The 21,120-nt window shown below is 34.4% G+C and overlaps 1 protein-coding gene across 1 annotated transcript in view; it reads right to left on the reverse strand.

Moving 5' to 3' along the window:
• Positions 1-21,120, reverse strand: part of LOC132563623 (uncharacterized) — a 102,477-nt gene that overhangs the window by 67,623 nt on the left and 13,734 nt on the right. The window lies entirely within an intron of this gene.

The following is a 21,120-nucleotide window of genomic DNA, read 5'->3' on the forward strand; positions in this document are numbered from 1 at the left end:
TGAAGCACTTTTTGATGTTGCCATGGTTTCTTTCCTTTCTTCAACAGACAATTTCAGTATTTTGTGAAAAGTCTCCTAATTAGTAAGTAATAATGTAGACAAAATTATCTCTGCAACATTTATCAGTATAACTTTCTACAACACACACTAAGCTTCTGAACTCCCAATACAATTGAACAAATAGTTTTCAAAAAAAGCAAAATTCTTCCAAAAACCTCAAACTAGAAATACCATTGAATAAAAATTAATTTCATAATCTATAAAAAAAGCTTCTTCAGACACTACGTCAATAAATCTAATGACATTCTATAATAACACACAGCATTTCACCTTCAATGTAGATAGGTAGGACCATAATAATATGTAGTTAGACTTATCAAATTTCTTAATAAATTTATGTATTTATTTATTTAGTTATTTATGTGTTAACACATCATACAACAAATACATATAAATGATGAAATAAAATTTCTTCTTAAAAGTAAGATATTACCAGCTAATTATGACTTCTTTCAACACTATTTATTGTACATTAAGCAAAGTATAGTCTAAACAGTGTATGCTATAAGATGATAGGGTACAGATATTCGTTGCTATTGAAAATGGTAAGTAGATACGTTATGTTTTAAGAGTTAATGAAAGTAAATTCTCCTCCACATAACGTACAACTGGTTAGTCTAAAGGTTGGGTGGAGTTTTACCTAGAATATATTTGAACTGATTAAAACTGTTATTATCACAACACATCATACTTATTGCCTGGTGAATAATTGAAGTATTGTATGTTTTAGAGAGTAGTGTAATGATAAAAAATAGTGTCCAAGCATCTCCGGCTTTGTGTTTATATAAAACATCAACCCAGAATTTCCACTGCCACACAAATTACCATAGAAACAGACACAACAGTAAAAATCAATGTTTGTATACTCTATCACCGTGGCAATGTAACAGTGTAGTAACCAAACGTCCTTGTTGTACCATCTGTGGCAAGCAGAGTGGTAACTTCTGTCACAAACAAAATAAAAAAACAACCTATTTCCACCATCTGTTACAGTAGCAATATTCAGGTAAAGTTATTACAATATTTTGCATCATTGTTTTTCCCTAACCTGAGAGAGAGAATTCCTGTTTCTAACTTCAGGCAGCACCCTTCCCTTCTTCTTCCTCCTACCTCCTAACCCAAATGAGAAAGCTACCCAGCTGTAGTCTGAGGCAGGTTTCAAGCTCAGCCGGAATCAAGTTTCCAACATCTCACATAGGATAAGTTTCTCACTTCTAACTAGAGACAGAATACATTTCTCCCACCTCTAGCCTGAGACAAGTTTCCCACCTCTTAACCAAGACAAGCTTCCCACCTCTAGCCTGAGACATGTTTTCCATCTCTTTCCTGAGACAAGTCTCCCACCTCTAGCCTGAGACTGCATCTCTTGGCTGTCATTTTCTTATCAAATCATTTAGCCTGCACAATCAAGATATTTCTTCCCTTAGACAATTTTCCTCATCTCTTGCCTACAGGCAAGTTCCACATAAAACTAGCCTTGCACCAGTTTCATATCTCAAATACAAGTGACCTTGTATAGCTGTGACACACTAGCCTGAGACATGTTTTTCATTCTCTTTCCTGAGATGATGACATTGGGATATCCAAAACCTACATCTGAGACTGCATCTCTTGGCTGTCATTTTCTTATCAAATCATTTGAGGATGCACAATCATGAGATATTTCTGTCTCATTTTCCTCATAGTCCTCACAGGTTACAGGAAGTTCACATAAAACTTACTGCACCATTTCATATTCAAATACAAGTGACCTTGTATACAATGTGACACACAAGTGGAGACAGTCAATGATATGCTTCTTTTTAGTTCATTAAGTAGTGTTACTTGAGATGATGACATTGGGATATCCAAAACTTGTGTTCTACATCTGAGTTAAAGTCTTGACAATTCTATTTATATTCACCACAAAACACCTTCCTCCTGCCCTATTGCTGACAAAATCTAATTAAGGGCCTGCATCACCAGAACCTTGAGGATCAGAATTCAATATGAATTGAGAAAGGACAATTAGTGTCTGCATATGTAATACGTACGTTGACATACACAAAGTGCATCATAATGTACCAGGTATACATCTCATCCCCACAATAAATGTTATCATAACTATGGCCACAACAGCTTTAATTGTACCTAAAGTAACCAATCACCCCAACGACACTTGTAATCGTACCTATGGTAACCAATCACCCCAACGACACTTGTAATCGTACCTATGGTAACGAATCACCCTAACAACACTTGTAATCGTATCTATGGTAACCAAACATGGGAAATAATTCTAACATGTGATTACATACCAAGAAACCTAAATTATTATTGAACTGGATGGAACATGTACTCTCTGAGATGTACAACAACTACATATCAGAAATGCAGGAGATTTTCATACTATTGTTCAAAAGACACCTTAATACTAGACTTCAATAAGTTCTACAAAAGAAAATCATGTCACTGAAAAAATAAAAATCTTCAATTAGAATTTCCTTTTTCTTTTTTACATCATGTTGTACATCATTTCAAATGCATTAGACAGTTTTAATAAAATCTTACTTTAGCCATTTCAAAATGATTTTTTTATCAATTTCAATAATTACTTCAGTGCATAAGTATTTCATTGCATGAATGCTTCAAGATAAATGAAATTTCTTTCAAAACAACATGTTAGATAGATTTTCAATAAAACTTAATTGATTTATTTCAAATTTAAATATTGTGCATAAGTGAAAACTTTTATCTCCTGCAAGTCAATACAGAACCTAATCAAGGAGTGAAGCAATGTCATGATTTCCCATAACTCTCCATAATACAGAGTATAATTAGTAACCCCTTCCTAATGGAGTGTTGTAGAAACATCTTTTAATAGACCTGTAATTTCTCAACTGTTTTATTGCTTAAATTAAAACACAGAAATACACTCCAGACTGTCTCCCTTATCTAATGCTCTATTTAACATGTTTACTTGACAATTGATCATAAATAACAAATAATGTAACTACACAGGGTGTCATCCTCCTGTAAATATATCTACAACACCAACTGTAATACTAGAGACAGCATAAATGATGTTTACACCACAATTACAAACATGCGTCACCAGTAGAAGAACTTTATACATGAGACTACAGACAGTACAGCTTTCCAGGTAGGCTTTCCCCCCAAATTTTTACTGTGTTTCATGACTAATCCCAGAAGATTTTTTTCTAAACCAAGGTTGAAAACAACTGTGAACACCGGAAAGCAGGATAGATTTATGATTTTAGCAATAATGAATAGTATGTTCTATATGCTCTCAGTGAAACAATGTGTAACACCCTCCCAAACAAACAATCTGTAACACCCTCCCAAACAAACAATGTGTAGCACCCTCCCAAACAAACAATGTGTAACACCCTCCCAAACAAACAATCTGTAACACCCTCCCAAACAAACAATGTGTAACACCCTCCCAAACAAACAATCTGTAACACCCTCCCAAACAAACACCCTCCCAAACAAACAATGTGTAGCACCCTCCCAAACAAACAATGTGTAACACCCTCCCAAACAAACAAACTGTAACACCCTCCCAAACAAACAATCTGTAACACCCTCCCAAACAAACAATGTGTAACACCTTCCCAAACAAACCTATAACACCCTCCCAAACAAACAATGTGTAACACCCTCCCAAACAAACAATCTGTAACACCCTCCCAAACAAACAATCTGTAACACCCTCCCAAACAAACAAACTGTAACGCCCTCCCAAACAAACAAACTATAACACCCTCCCAAACAAACAATGTGTAACACCCTCCCAAACAAACAATCTGTAACACCCTCCCAAACAAACAATGTGTAGCACCCTCCCAAACAAACAATGTGTAACACCCTCCCAAACAAACAATCTGTAACACCCTCCCAAACAAATAATCTGTAACACCCTCCCAAACAAACAATCTGTAACACCCTCCCAAACAAACAAACTGTAACACCCTCCCAAACAAACAATGTGTAACACCCTCCCAAACAAACAATCTGTAACACCCTCCCAAACAAACAATCTGTAACACCCTCCCAAACAAACAATCTGTAACACCCTCCCAAACAAACAAACTGTAACACCCTCCCAAACAAACAAACTATAACACCCTCCCAAACAAACAATGTGTAACACCCTCCCAAACAAACAAACTGTAACACCCTCCGAAAAAAACAATCTATAACACCCTCCCAAACAAACAATGTGTAACACCCTCCCAAACAAACAATGTGTAACACCCTCCCAAACAAACAAACTGTAACACCCTCCCAAACAAACAAACTGTAACACCCTCCCAAACAAACAATGTGTAACACCCTCCAAAACAAACAATGTGTAACACCCTCCCAAACAAACAATCTGTAATACCCTCCCAAACAAACAATCTGTAACACCCTCCCAAACAAACAATGTGTAACACCTTCCCAAACAAACAAACTATAACACCCTCCCAAACAAACAATGTGTAACACCCTCCAAACCAAACAAACTGTAACACCCTCCCAAACAAACAAACAATCTGTAACACCCTCCCAAACAAACAATGTGTAACACCTTCCCAAACAAACAATGTGTAACACCCTCCCAAACAAACAATGTGTAACACCTTCCCAAACAAACAAACTGTAATACCCTCCCAAACAAACAATGTGTAACACCCTCCAAAACAAACAATCTGTAACACCCTTCCAAACAAACAATGTGTAACACCTTCCCAAACAAACAATGTGTAACACCCTCCCAAACAAACAATGTGTAACACCCTCCCAAACAAACAATGTGTAACACCCTCCCAAACAAACAATCTGTAACACCTTCCCAAACAAACAATGTGTAACACCCTCCCAAACAAACAATGTGTAACACCTTCCCAAACAAACAATGTGTAACACCCTCCCAAACAAACAATGTGTAACACCTTCCCAAACAAACAAACTGTAATACCCTCCCAAACAAACAATCTGTAACACCCTCCCAAACAAACAAACTGTAACACCCTCCCAAACAAACAATGTGTAACACCCTCCCAAACAAACAATCTGTAACACCCTCCCAAACAAACAATCTGTAACACCCTCCCAAACAAACAAACAATCTGTAACACCCTCCCAAACAAACAATCTGTAACACCCTCCCAAACAAACAAACTGTAACACCCTCCCAAACAAACAAACTATAACACCCTCCCAAACAAACAATCTGTAACACCCTCCCAAACAAACAATCTGTAACACCCTCCCAAACAAACAATCTGTAACACCCTCCCAAACAAACAATCTGTAACACCCTCCCAAACAAACAATCTGTAACACCCTCCCAAACAAACAAACTGTAACACCCTCCCAAACAAACAAACTATAACACCCTCCCAAACAAACAATCTGTAACACCCTCCCAAACAAACAATCTGTAACACCCTCCCAAACAAACAAACAATCTGTAACACCCTCCCAAACAAACAAACTGTAACACCCTCCCAAACAAACAATCTGTAACACCCTCCCAAACAAACAAACAATCTGTAACACCCTCCCAAAAGAACTGGATATTACCTATAACCCAGACATCCAATATTTCTACCCATCTCTCACCCACACACAGACTCTGATCACCCACACACAGACTCTGATCACCCACACACAGACTCTGATCACCCACACACAGACTTTGATCACCCACACACAGACTCTGATCACCCACACACAGACTCTGATCACCCACACACAGACTGATCACAAACATCTTAATGACCTAGTTAAACTATTAATATTAATACCTTCAGAAGGTCATTCATTAGACATTCACATGTTATTACAGATCAAACCAATAACAGAAGGATACAGATTTCTTGGACAAATTTATCTGTGTTCTGACATCATTGTTACTTGATATCCATTGAAATTTCCTCTGGAGACATATGTCCTTGTTACTTTCTGGAGCGACTACATTTCCAACACGGAATTTGGTTTTTCACAGCAGTATCCTAAGAACATATTGTAATCTTGGTTCTTTCCATCCTGCCATTTTGCAAAACGCTGCGATTCTTGCATCTCATCTGATCCAATTTATTTAACAGTGAATGGCATCTACAGCAGTTTGACCCTTGTCCATTTTAAAGAAATCTGACCACAGCACATAAATATACACATTAATTATACTTTCATATGAAACCGGTTTGACTTTTTTTTCAGCACTTAAATCCAGCATTGGTCTCTATACCTACTAAAATCCATCGTAAAATCTGACCGGTGTCCACTGAAAATCTGAATCACATAAAAAAATACAAATGCCCGATGCAATCACATCACTTGTAATTGGTTTTGGCCCTACTTAACACTTGGTATTTTTTCTGTACACAAACATTCTGACTTTATAGAATAATCCTTTCCTGGCACATGTTTATCCCCATCACAAACAAATCCCACTGGTCAGTAGAAAATCTGACCAGCTATTACAGCCACCAGTCTGTGATAAGTTTGTACTATGGTCACTTTTCGAGTAAAATGTCACAGAATACAGATGTAGATGATGGATATGGCCATCTACCTGTCAGTTTAACACCTGAGCGCTGTACAGGTATATATAAGTATAGAGCATGCCATGTGTTCATTTATAGTATAAACAGTTAAGTTTTCCCACTGTTTATAACCATACCCAGTTTATCTACACTGCTTTCTACTCCTGTTTGCTCAATGGTTACAGTGATATTCTTCTCCTGTTTGGTGAACGGTGACCACATTACCGCGGGAGATTGTACCTCTACTAGTCCGTGACATATATCTGGTGGCAAATCGATAGACATCTCGCCGACATTTTACACCTTTCTAAGGAGTCACAATGCAGACCATCTCAAAATACTGACAAAAGCCTTAATGCTTTACAATCATCATATTCCCTTCAATTCTTCCAACAATAAATCTGTTATCTTTTTACATCTCACCTAAGTAACATTTACATTTATATCGGTGTCAAAAACCCCTGAAAGGATCACAAGGATCCATTCAAAAATCAGATATTTAATATACATCATAATATCTCCAGTGTCATTTGGTGCATCACAAATACGTTCTGCCTAGACATCAACATACAGCGAAGCTATCTTTATAAACAGGAAAGAAATATCTTAAAAACAGAATTAAGAACACCTTATTAAATCAATTTTCACCTATATTTCGCTCAAGGCACTTGCAATAAAATGCTTTTCATGAAACCTGAAGATTTTTTTTGATAACGGCCATAACTTTTCATTTTCTTTTACACTTTTTCTAAAACCTACTAAAAAATTTTTTAACAATCACAAAAAAAAACAAAAAAAAACAGAGAAGAATTTTTTTTTTTTTGTAATTGATTAGGGTAATATATTGAATATATATTACCCTTATCAATTCAATCAGGTTTGTATGAAAGTAGCTATACTTAAGACTGTTCATCATTAGACTGATAAAAATGGCTGATTGACTTTAAGTGAAATAAATATGATAAAATTGTTTGAATTATGGGACTAGTGCACCTTCATCTAGTTTTGAACATTTTTTTTTTCACTTATGATTTTCCTTGGTTGCTACCTAGGTTTAAAATTTAGGTCCTTACCATTACTAATGAGTCTTAGAAGGACGTAACAGGTGCTTTTAACTTGTGTGACTTCTGTATAATCTTCTATTATTCTGTAATGTATTTAATCAGAAAGAATATCTGCTGTGACCATGAGATGATGGAATGAAAGTTTAACCTTTACTTGTCCAGAATCTTATCAGCTGTTTATCTTAAATCAATCATGATATTGACATATTTAATTCAAAGTCAGTGTGAGAAAACAAACACTTCACTTAAGATATAAAAATTCAAATCCATAGTCAACTCAAATGTGTAAGATTTGTACAAACAGAGTTATCCCCCTTGTATCTGCTTTCTCTCAGGTATCTTCTCTCAAGCTGTGTTTGGAATTTATCACAAGATTGGAAGTGGATTAAATTGAAATAAAAACCCTTCACACAATCAAAATAAACATAAAAACTGTGTCAAGTAGAGTACATGTACCAGCATCAACATTAACAAGACAGCTCACATCTGTACAATGACCAATTCTCTTTCTGATATCTTCTTAATATTTTCCTGTTACTTAAGATTCCAATAAAATAACAAAGGGAGTAAACCCCCACATGTTTGAACTGAAGACATCACAAGGTTGAAGGGGATGCCTAAAGGTACCACATTTGGGGTTCCTTAAGTTTGTTAAACTTCACCAGAATCAACACTCCAGGTTGATAGAATTTTCTGAGGCCAAGACAGCTCACCCATGGTCACATAAATCTAGTTCATTAGTAACCACTAGTTCAGTGTAAAGGATGATGGAATTTTTCAAACATAATTTTTACCTCAGGAATCAACATTGTCAGTATTTTGTGTATCTCTGTGCAAGTTTGCTGTAATAACAATTTTTTGACCATGCCATGAAATATTATTTCCATTATTTTATCCTGTAATAAGCCAAGCGAGGAGAGTGGGGGTGGGGGATACTTTACTGCATTGGTTTATCATTTCAATGACCAGTAAGAACAGTAATTTATATTTTTTAAGGGTGGCCTCATTACCAGGCCTGTGCTTATTGTCATATGAATAAGGTATTTTGCTGAAGCAAGCAAAATGTTAAGGTAAAAAAAATCATTTGTGTATGCAGGTCACTGCTGTATTCTCAGTAGGGACTTTAAAGGACTATACACAGTAAGTAGCTAGGGGAGTATATGTAAATATTGATCAGTCCCTATATCTGGTCAGAATATTTATCTTCCTGATAACCTGGGGATACTCAAGTGTTGCCAGTCTTTCTAGACACTTATGTACCCATTACGACATTCCACCAATAACCTTACACTAGCATTAGACCCATTGTTAAAGGTTACCATTTTGTCACCTCTACAGACAAGCATCAAACCCATTGTTTTAGGTTACAATTTTGTCACCTCTACAGACTAGCTTTAAAACCATTGTTAAAGGTTACAATTTTGTCACCTCTACAGACTAGAATTAAACCAACTGTTAGAGGTTGCAATTTTGTTACCTCTACAGACTAGCATTAGACCCTTTGTTAAAGGTAACAAGTTTGTCATCTCTACAGACCAGCATTTAACCCATTGTTTTAGGTTACAATCTTGTCACCTCTACAGACTACCACCAGACCGATTGTTAAAGGTTACAATTTCGTCACTTCTACAGAATAGCATCAGACCCATTGTTAAAGTTACAATATTGTCACCTCTACAGACTAGCTTTAAACCAACTATTAAAGGTTACAATTTTGTCACCTCTACAGTACTTGTCCTAGTGTGCATCTTACTCCTTGTACATATCCTGTACCACTCTCTTAGAATTGGAAAAATCCAGAACTCTTTGATAAAGGAATATCTACTTTGATGTCATTATCTAATGTCTCTCAAACAGCAATCATGATTGGATTTACTACACCAGTGTTCTACTGAACCAATGAGTGAAAAGTGTTCCAGTGAACCAATGAGAGACCAGTGTTCTACTGAACCAATGAGAGAACAGTATTCTTGTGAACCAATAAGATATCATTATTTCAGTGAACCAATATGAAAATCTCCCAGCTGAGCCAGTAGAATTTTGTCTCTACTTACAAGAGTGATAGACCATATATTAATGTTTCACATCTAAACAAGATTAACTATAAACAAGTGTTTTGTTCCTTTCTGATAAAAAGCTATAAACTGTATTTGTACCATCACAAAACTAAGGGTAATGTTACACTGCAGAACAGTTGATAATGTGAGAATTCATGTCTGCACCGTATATCAATACATTTTCTCATCTGATTACCTGTATGTACTCTAAATACAAAGCTTTCCTGCCAGAAAACACCACATCAATGAGAGTTTCCTTACAATCATTTATATCAGATGTATGAAGTTCACAATCTCCACCATCTTGTTGAAGTAATACACCCCTGGGTCATCCTGTGTATAATGTTATGTTTTTATCTGATGTACTTTTAGCTCAGCCCTGCCCACTGGTAACATAATTCTGGCTTTTAATCATTTTATGATCCTACCTTATAACATATTTTGTATCTATCTATCTGAGCAGGTAACAAACAAGAGGCCTATGAAGCCTGTATCACTAACCCACACATTTCACCAATAATGATGAAATATATTTCTCCAGGTTATTTTTTGGAAAGTTTCCCTCCTAATCATGGAACCTGTCATTGTTAGTGTTTTTATCCAGCAGTATTTTAACAGAAATGATGATGGAAGACATCTACCAAATGACAAGCAATGTTAAATGTCATAATAATTTATAGTACTTTGGGCCTGCCGTTGAGACTAACAAACGTTAAAAACTTTAATCTTTTGGATGTTTCATTTAAGTTTGCTGTCATCAAAAAGCTTCATTATCCTCCAAAAAGTGATTGTTTTTGGTTGCAAGTTTTTGTGAATATAGTGCTAGAATAGTGTGGTGAACAGCTTGTGCTGGAACAGTGTGGTGCAGTGTTAGTGCTAGGACAGTGTGGTGCAATGCAAGTGTTCTTATAATTACAAACCGACATATCATGGAGAGTGCCTCACACAGATAAGACGGATAAATAATCATTAAACTAAATTTTTGACAACCCCTTGCGGACTACTCTACCAGACTGTCTATAAGCTGTTTAGTTTATACAAAGAATTGTCCATCACCATTCTTCCACTGGCTGATCTCAATTTAATTTGAAATTTGGGAATTCTTCCAAGTTTCATCTCTTCTTTATGAAAATTCAAAAACCTTTATAGTCTCTATTTAAAGCCCGGGCCAGGTTTGTATCTGAAGGGAATAAATGCTGGTTGATCACCAGACTGCACCAATACACTGAATCAACATTATATAAAATATTTCATAAATCCCAGTATGATCATTAATGTTATTTTGTATGCTAGAGTTTCATAGTGTTTAAGTATCATGTGAAATTCTCAAACATACACAGTACTTAAGGTAATGGTGCATGTCGACAGGTTGCAAAATATATCAGTTATGTTTACAAATACACCTCAGTTAGGTGCAATTTCTGCATTACTGATTTGACAGGATATCTTTTTATATCAAATGTTTTTTAAATTTGAGAGAAATTTCCATTTTTCAAACCACCATTTACAAGTCAAATTTTAGTTTAGTGAAAAAATTGTTTCTTTCAATATCTATCCTGCAATGCACCAGTCCGGGGGGCAAATACATTATTTTTTACAGAAAGTCAAGACGCATTGATGAGTTAATACCACTGATTATGGTAATGATTTAACCCTATGTTTTCAGTTACTGTAAGGGTGCCAATCTATTTAGGACTTGCTTACGTAAACAAACATTATCAATTCAATTTCGATCGCAATCATGTGATTTTAAGAAGATTGCAAACAAGAATATTCATTGAATTAAATTTCAAACTTTTAAGCTTTTCATCTCAAAAAAAAACCTACGGCATATCAATTTCAATTCTGACGAGTTGTTTCATTTCCTACCAGGTACAGCAATGCACGACAGGATATGTTAACTTGATATACAGACGATATTAACCTTACACTCTCACCTGTGGGGGAGGTGGCAGTCGACCTGGTGACATAAGAAAACATATACGTATACACTTAACCAAAAGTTTTGTTGGGTTTTTTTTTAAATATCCACTAAGTGTTATTATACTGATTTCCATCATAATTCAACACCTTAAGAGAACCATGGAGGGGTATCAGCTGTTCAGAAGAAATTTAGGAGGAGTTTGACTGTGGTAAACATCCTGAATGTCACTTCCCCTGATAGTGAGGTCCAAAATTTTTACTTCATCTTGACCTACATTGCAGTGTTCTTGACCTACTTAATTAAATGAGAAACTTCAACCAAAATTGATAAAAAAATAAGTTTCCATCCACCTTTGAACTTTGACTGCAGGCCCTTTATACAAAGTGCAAGGTACTTTTTAAGAATTTAAAAGTACAGTCAATATTTACAAACTACAGACTGTGGAAGTCATAACATTTCTTTATTCCAGTTTGGTAAGTAAGTGGTGGTTAGGCTTAGTTTGAGTATTTTTGAATAACTATAATTTCAAATTTATACCACAACATCTTTTGCATTTTAGAAATATTGACTTTTCTTCACATCAAGGAGTACTATTAGTTAGCCAAAGAAATAATACAGCCTACAACACTACCTAAACATTTCCTATCGAGTCACATGGAAAATCATTTAAAATGAAAACTTTATTCAATGTTTGTATATTGAACTCAACAAGACACTCTCAATCGCCTAGGATCAGAAAATTGTATATAACTTGTTTGGCGTCCATTCATACGAGCTTGGTAAATATGCCATTTCATTTGAATGAAGTAGAGACATATTACCATATCCTTTACTTAAACAGCTCTAAATACCCTGTACTTGTTTGCTCAGTGACAGGCCAAGGCTCTAGAGATCAGTTGAAGACATGGAAGGCAAGGTCTATTCTGACTTACAACAATATCATCTGGATCAATGTTGACTTTGAATCGAGTGTGAAATTCTCTTATACAGACAAGTGTCTGACTGCATATTAAAATACTGATATTTGTCCGACTTCTATTGTGTCATCTTTTGCGGGATTTTTTCAGCAGGTTACCGTTGGCATATTTAAATTTTGAATATATCTATAGGTTGAAAATTGCATCTAATTTTTTTATTTGTGATGTTTTTCTCCTTTTTTCCCTCCATAAATCCATCAAGAATGTAATTTATAACATTTCCTTGTAAATATATCCATTTTTATGCAGATTTGGTTCCGAACACCAATATCTGGGAACTAAAGGTACCAAATACAGCACAAAACCCCCCAAAAACTGAAAGTAAGCTTGTCATCATTAAGAACGAACTTTCAGCTGTTTTTGGTCAAGCCATTGCCTTCCTGTTGGCTAATACATGTAATGTTGCATTAGATGGTGTTACAGTACTATCAGCATCATATGACATCATATATTGATCCCATCTTTTTCACGTCCTCACAAATTCACCTCGAGAATTCAGTCCCACCACTGTCTGACAATCCTGTCTGATGATGCTATTGATTTCTGAACCATATCTGTCTCTATGATATCCTTACATAACACCATCAATCTGAAATCCCTATGAAGTTTTACAGCAAATGTCACACATGTGATAGAAATATCAGGTATATACACATGTAGACTCGGCTTACCTCAGGATTTTCAGGCGTTAAATTTGTTTATGACAATTTCCAATTATAGGATTATGAAGCACCATGGTCATATCAAATTCTGTTCTAGTTCTGTCCCTGATCATTATAAAAATTTATTGATTATTCAATACTTATCCTGGCTCCCACTGCTCAATAAACTCGGGTTTTTAAATTGATTTTCACTCCGATCCAATAAAAACGTTGTTCATGTGTGACAGCAATTTTAAAAAAAAAAAGTCTATGCTTTCATGATCATCTTCCCCTTACTAAGCTCTCACATAAAAATTATCATTGTTTGTATGTACACAGAAATATCCTGTTTTTAACAATTATTGATCTTCCTGTGACACCAGAACGCAAATTTGTCACCGATTTCAGTCCCTCGCTGTGAAGATAATGAGCACCTGATTTATTGTCTGCTTTGAAGGTTATCTCCCCTGATAATGATATAACAGACATCTGCAAGACAATTTCACTGCCAAGCTTACCAAAACCTTGATACGAACCTTTCCCTAGTAAATTCTGTACATGGATTAGAGGTCTACTTCACCAGAATTTTACAATTTTTTCCATTAAAAAGGAGTATTGATTTGTATTGTATACACCTAAATTATACATCAACTTAGCCATTAACAGGACTCTCCACAAAATACAGATCACGTCTGTCGTCTGCTCACGATCCTTTGTTGCCTGTTTCACATGCTTTTGTTTGTCAGTACAATACATGAATATAACATCATGGAGCCAGACAGCATACTGTATTATAAAGTCTATTTTCTCTTCAATAGAAACTTGAGAGCAAACTTGCAACAGGCAATTGAATAAGGTGCTATCAAAGTGATCTTTCAATCTCGAATATTTTTTTACTGTGTTTAGATGTTTATTAAATGTGAATATATACTCTCATAAATATACAGTAAATATATCAGAAGTATTGTATTTATCCAAAAAAGAAAGTAAGAAGTGTCACCTTGATCAAAATGAAGCTTGATCAGGAATAATTACAAAAACCAACTCAAGCAAAAGTTATCTAACCCATACAGCTTGATCAAAGATAATTACAAAACCACTCCAAAGGGAGGTAACTCAAATCAATGGCCAGATTCAGATATAAAGATATCAACAATTGATGATTCATATATGACCATATGGGCAATAATTGTGATAAATACGGTACAGGTATATAAGAACTTTCTTAGCAGCGTTTGACAGGTGAAATATATCCCACTTTTTTATTTTTAATTTGACAGAGGAAAGCTAAAAAGGTCGATATTTCCTAACTCGTATTAGGAACACCTGCTTAAATTCATTGAAATTAAAATGACTAATATTGATCTTATATCCAGTGAAAACATTTAAATGACATAAGATATGAAAATGATAAGATTTAAAGTTCCTGTCGTCATCTATTAAGTCTAAGATTCACATTCACACTGTGTAATACAATCACCAAAAGCACTAAGCTTTCCTAAGGAAAACTTGAGGACAGGAACTGTCTATTTCACAGATATATTATGTAACAACGCTTTTGATATAGAACTTGTTCTCAATATTTAATGTGTATATTTATAGAGAGATTGGGTAATTCTATATTATGATTATTCTAAAATTGCCAATTTGGAAAACAATTTCTCTAGCAATGAAAAATTGTCCAGACAGCCTTTTCATATTTCCTTCGCAGTTCTGAGAATGTACTATAGACCAAAATGCATGTTTAATTATAAATTATTGTGTTTTGTATCTGTTTGAATGAAATTAATTAAAGATTTTTAAAAAATTTTTATGAGTTTTGTATGACTCACATGGTTGGGTTCATACTTTAAAATTCTGATTCTGAAAACATGACTTCTACACATGAACCAAATAATTTGAAATTTACACATTTGTGATACAGAAATTGTAGCAACTGATTAATATTGTACAACTTAAGTCCAACATCTCCAAAAAGACCAACAAGGTTGCAACATTGGCATTATTTACACCTGCCTTAAATAATCATCTGACATCATATTACAAACCTTATAAAAGTGACCATTACTCCTTACAAAATTGACCTTTTGACCTTAAAGAAATATGCCCATACAACTATTTTCATTAAGATTGACTTAAAATGATGACCATGTCATTTGACATATGAATGAAAAGTGACATCACCGACAGATACCACCAGCATTGAAAGGTTCCAGTACATCACACACAGATATAAACAGATATACCAGTATTATAAGGTTCTAGTACATGTTGTTATGTAAAAACCTCTTTAAGGAGAGATTATCAATTCTAATGTAAAGATGTATCTGGAATACCGAAACAAAATTCCAAACATTGTTATTATTTTCTCATTAAATAAACTAAGCCACCATGCATGGTTCACAAAGCCTGTTATTTTGAGGATTACAATGAACGTATGTATAGAATTCAAAGATCCCAGCTGGCCCATTACTGAAGCTGTAGTCAGGCTGTTTAATATGACTGCACTTTCCAAACGTCTTACATGCAACCCTAACAATATACCATACTTGGAGGATGTTGTAATACCTAGTTACAGCACCGTAATATTTATAAATATGATAATGCATCGATTTCAGAGGGCTATTTCTGTTTCTTTCTCAACGAAAGAAATCAATATGTAAAATAGCCTGTTTATACAGAAAGACAGTGACAATTTCTTTTTGTACTCGGCTAAATGAATTCATTCTGAGTTGATAATGATTCATAGAAATAGAAGAAAATGCAAGCTAACTCATCAGACGGTCTTCTACAGTGAAAGCATTAGTGTCTGGCGGTAACAATGCCTTCGTGAAATAGTAAGTCATTACATAAAGGATAGAATTAGTACAAACCTGGCCCAAGGATCCGGCGCTGCAAATACGTGGACATCTCTGTTGTTAAAATCCCAGGTAAATATAGACAGCCCTCTCATCCACTCTAGAGTCTCACTAATACACAACCTTCCACCCATAAATACAGTCACTATTCAATACATTCAAAGCCATTTACAGTTCGCTGAACTCTGAACCCATAACCCCTGATCCTCAAGTGACCCATGAACTTTGAACTACGGGTTAACCATTACAAGGAAAATATTGTTATTTGTAGTAGAGATGAAGAGAAATGACTGGGGGCATTCTGATTTCTTTACCTTTAAATTGAGGAGACATTCTTTGTAATTAACCTGGTGGAACAAGAAAAGAATTTTGTGCTCAGCTGCTCAAGGAAACATTTGATCCTGTCTGCATTTTCTCGGGGAACAAAGGTGGATTTGTAACAGAAATATAATATCAGATGGTTTAAGTATAGTTATTTCTGCAAGTAAACAAAATTATGTATATACTGGTATGTATACAACAACAAATTATACTCTAATCTCAAATATCAATTTATGACCCAAAGTGAAATATTTTAATTTTGGATACAAAATCATAAAATCTCACAATGAATCAAATCAATATAACTTGTTTATATAGAATTGTGGAATTTTTGCTTCAACATCTGTCTAACAAGGGAACCATATCCAGGCATACATTATTAATAAATGTCTGTTTAGTGTCAGATCAATTCATTTAGTCCATGATTCCAACAAAATTCCACCACATTTTCAACCTTGCATGTCAGCATGTGGGGTTATATATATATATATATATAATACACGGAGATTAGACAAAATTAAAATTTGTGAAAAGTGAAAACCGTTTTCTTATCAAGATGACATGTACAATACACATATCCCTTAGTGAGCACACGACACCAGATGCAGTTAAATTATCAATATGGAAATGTATGACTCACACAGACGAGGTGTAGGAGGATTTGCAACACAAGATTTCTACACCGAGTGGTATGCTGGCATGTCCATGTCTTCACACAAGATAGGAAGTGTCAAATGTAATTTGTCTAATGCATTATGCAATCATGCACACAGCAAATTAGAAAGCCTGGCTCCAGCATTTTTAAATTTCAAATTAAAAGCTCATAGACACTTTTGTACAAAGTCATATAAAAATATAGAAAACACGCACAGGCATACAAAAATCTATTTTGATATTGATTTCAAATAATGAAAATCTTAAAATTTCAAATAAAGTCTGATGTGAGTGCATGTAGACCAAAATAGATGAACGTCAAAGAGGTTATCAGATATATCTGTCAATCAGTGTCTCATAAACATGAATCAGGGAAAATATTGCTTGGTCATTCCGTATATCACCATTTCTTTATCAGTCTGAAACTCAAATATATCAGCTCATTCTCAAAGCTTAATTTCTGTATGTCACAGTTATATTGTCAATAAATCAAATCATAATCATCTCAAAAGACAAATATCACACTACAATTCAAATTAAATATCTCACAAACTTTCCGGTTTCCTCCTCTAGTTAGACATACCCCTCATACTCTGTCATCTGTCTATAAGATTAAGTAATCTACTCAACATAATCTATTTGAATTTCTGCTGTTGTCAAAATAAATGAAGACATTTTCTTTTTATTTGTCAACGGACTCCCATCATAAATGAAATAGAGCAAAATCTTATTAATTTTGGGGGTCTGGTGTCAATTTAAGGAGTCATAATGAAGGTTTTTGAGAGTCTAGGTAAACACTATCTTTCAGGGGACGATGGCAGCAGTTTATAAAAGTAGGCCATGACAACAACTAACAGAAGTGGGCTTTTTACAGGACAATGACAGTAGTTTATAAAAGTGGGCTTACTACAAGACATTGACAGCAGTTTATAGAGATGGGCTTATTACAGGACCATGACAACAACTAACAGAAGTGGGCTTATTACAGGACAATGGCAGAAGTTTACAAAAGTTGGCTTATTGCAGGACAATGGCAGAAGTTTACAAAAGTGGGCTTATTGCAGGACAATGACAGTTTACAGAAGTGGGTTTATTAAAAGACATTGACAGCAGTTTATAGAGACGTGCTTGACAGATGTTGACAGAATTTGGCTTCTTACAGGACAATGACAGCAGTTTACAGAGATGGGCTTATTACAGGACAATGACAACGGTTGGAGATATTTTCACCAAATCTGAAAACAGATATGAAGTGGGGAAAGCGTTTGATAAATAAATTGCTGTGTGCTGGCCCCTGGTGTGATATCTTACCAACTACAACATGTTAATGAAGATGTGTAAATTTACATTTGTCAGTTAAAACTATTTAAAAACCTGCTTCCACATTTCTGACTGTATACTTTATGTGTAATGTTATGATGAAATAGAGACCTTCCCATGTTATACAAAAAAATTGATTTAAACTTTTGATGGGTGTAACTAGACATCCTGTGACATCATGTGTTTACAATTGTTCGCGGTAAACCATTCGTCAAACAAGAGGTGACAACGGTCAATCCTATATTCACCATAACATGACATAAATCACTGTTAAATGTGCAGTACAATATCAAACTTACATAATTTAAAAATGTTTGAAAATGAAAAATGACATCAACTTTTTAATACGATTAGTGAGATAGGTATTTGAAGTTTAAAACGCTTTGTTCGAGATTTCATGGTAATGATTGATGACAACGATTTTTGTGTTCTTAAATTCATGGAGGTTTACGTGTGAATTTTTATGCATTTTTAATGTTTAAAAAGGTCAACGTTTATAAATACTGACATAATTTTCAACACGTATTATAGAATAGGGTGATAAAGCAATAATTAAATCTATCCATCAATCAACTTTAATTAAATGGTTTCATCGAAACAATAGGATTAATTGCAAAAAATCATATATCAGACCTTATATTAACATGTACAGATAATTTCAACAATATCTACTGTAGTGTATTTGTCCTGCAATATAAAGGCCAGGGGCTATGATTGATAGCTCATTGCCTTTAACACAAAGTCAGGGCGCGGGCTTATTACTGAGTAATGAAATAACATGTAGGCCTACAACCAAGGGGAGAAATTTAAATGGATGGACTTATTATCAGGTATGGACTTAATGCCACAATATTTGAATCAAATTTTGATAAAAATGATTTCCAATTAAATCTAAGAAATTTGAAATAAAGTTTGAGATTTTTTCTACTTAAGGAAATATCTGCAGCATAATTTTAAGTTATAATCATAATTATAATTTTTATATTTCTAAATCATAATTTTAAGTTCAACTGATTAATATATTGCAATTTATTTAACATATTGTTCACGATTATCTAAACAAACTTTTCAGGAAAATATGATGAAAACACCGTCTAATACAAGACCTTATTGTGACCAGATATTGACCCTATAACATCATAAACTGACCACAGATTTTGTTTGTAGGAACACCCTTGATATCTTACCTTTAATATGTAAACATATAAGGTGCATGTTTATGCTTTTACAACTTTTAACATCATGAGAAAAGCCTGAGAACTTATATATCTATATAATTACCACCTTTTAACCTACACACATACAATGTCTAGAGTCCAGATCAATGGACATTACTCTCAACATATAATGTCCATTATAAAGCCATATAATGACCGAGCCACACAGCTGATATATTCAAATGTCGCTGTCACATTAAACTTCACAGATACTGAACTTTACATGTGGATTTTCATTACAGGAAGATTGTCTACAAATTAATACACATTTAAACATGTATGACACATGTCGACTGGAACAGTTCTTTTTAATTTGAAAGGACAAGGATTTTTTTTTAAAAAAATCTGCATTAACTTTTTCCATTTACATTTCCTGTAAAGTTTTATATATGTATGACAATAGTTCTATGATATAAAACATTTATACATTTTCAACAAACTTTTGATAAATTTCAATAAATCAGTACACATAAGTAATGCTAAATCGATGGAACCAAGCTCATTTTTCCATAAAACCACAGATAAATATTTTGCCAACATGGTAGAATGGGTTTAAATTTTAGAAAACAACAGTACACGTACATACAGTTAAACACTTTTTTTTCTATCTTTTTACCTCATATTAGTTGATCAGGGAAGGAAATTTTAAGTAGAATATATTAGACTACATACTTTGAAAATTTGGCCATATTAAGGAAATAAATCCATTTGGGACAGGGATCCACATTCTGCCCTACAGAGCCCCAAGAAAAAGTCCTGTATAAATGCCCATTACCTTCGTCATTTATATCTTAAACAGGTTTTTTTGTTAGTTCAAAGTATTGCAATTTAAACAAATTTCAAAGGAAAATATAAATATTATCCCCCCCCCCCCCCCACCATATAAGTCATGAAATAGTCCTTGATTTCCCTGTAATAATGTTATATTCAAGGTTTCAAATTTTTCTGGATTTCATTACCTTATCTTTTGATATTTGTCTTTTTGTAATGCAGAATTATCTGCTCTTGCAAGCAGGAATTAATTGTTGCCTCATTTGTTTGCGAGAGAAACATCATGAAAAATTTGTGAGAAAACAATGTCATTTTCTCATGTAAACTTATGACACAATGATCAATACCTGCCAATAAGAGCAGATAACTCTGTATTACGAAAAAATGGAATAACAAACAATATGACAGTTACCCACTGTAATGTAACAGAGGAAAGTACACCCACTGTAATGTAACAGAGGTACCATAAGTACACCCACTGTAATGTAACAGAGGAAAGTACACCCACTGTAATGTTACAGAGGTAAGTACATTGGTTCTAAATGTTCCTACAGATTTTCTATCACATGTTCTATCTCATCATGTTGATAACTAAACCTGCATGTACTTACAACCCCATCAATAGTATAATGTATTCCCTGCTGTAAATTTCTTCCTCCAGGATATGATAATGACTTTATGATAGGACATTTGCATGGTATTCAAACATAAAACTTC

This window comes from Ylistrum balloti, unplaced genomic scaffold (assembly GCF_031769215.1).
Source record: "Ylistrum balloti isolate Yb309-2 unplaced genomic scaffold, AGI_CSIRO_Ybal_v1 Utg369676, whole genome shotgun sequence".
In the NCBI taxonomy this organism is placed as follows: Eukaryota; Metazoa; Mollusca; class Bivalvia; order Pectinida; family Pectinidae; genus Ylistrum; species Ylistrum balloti.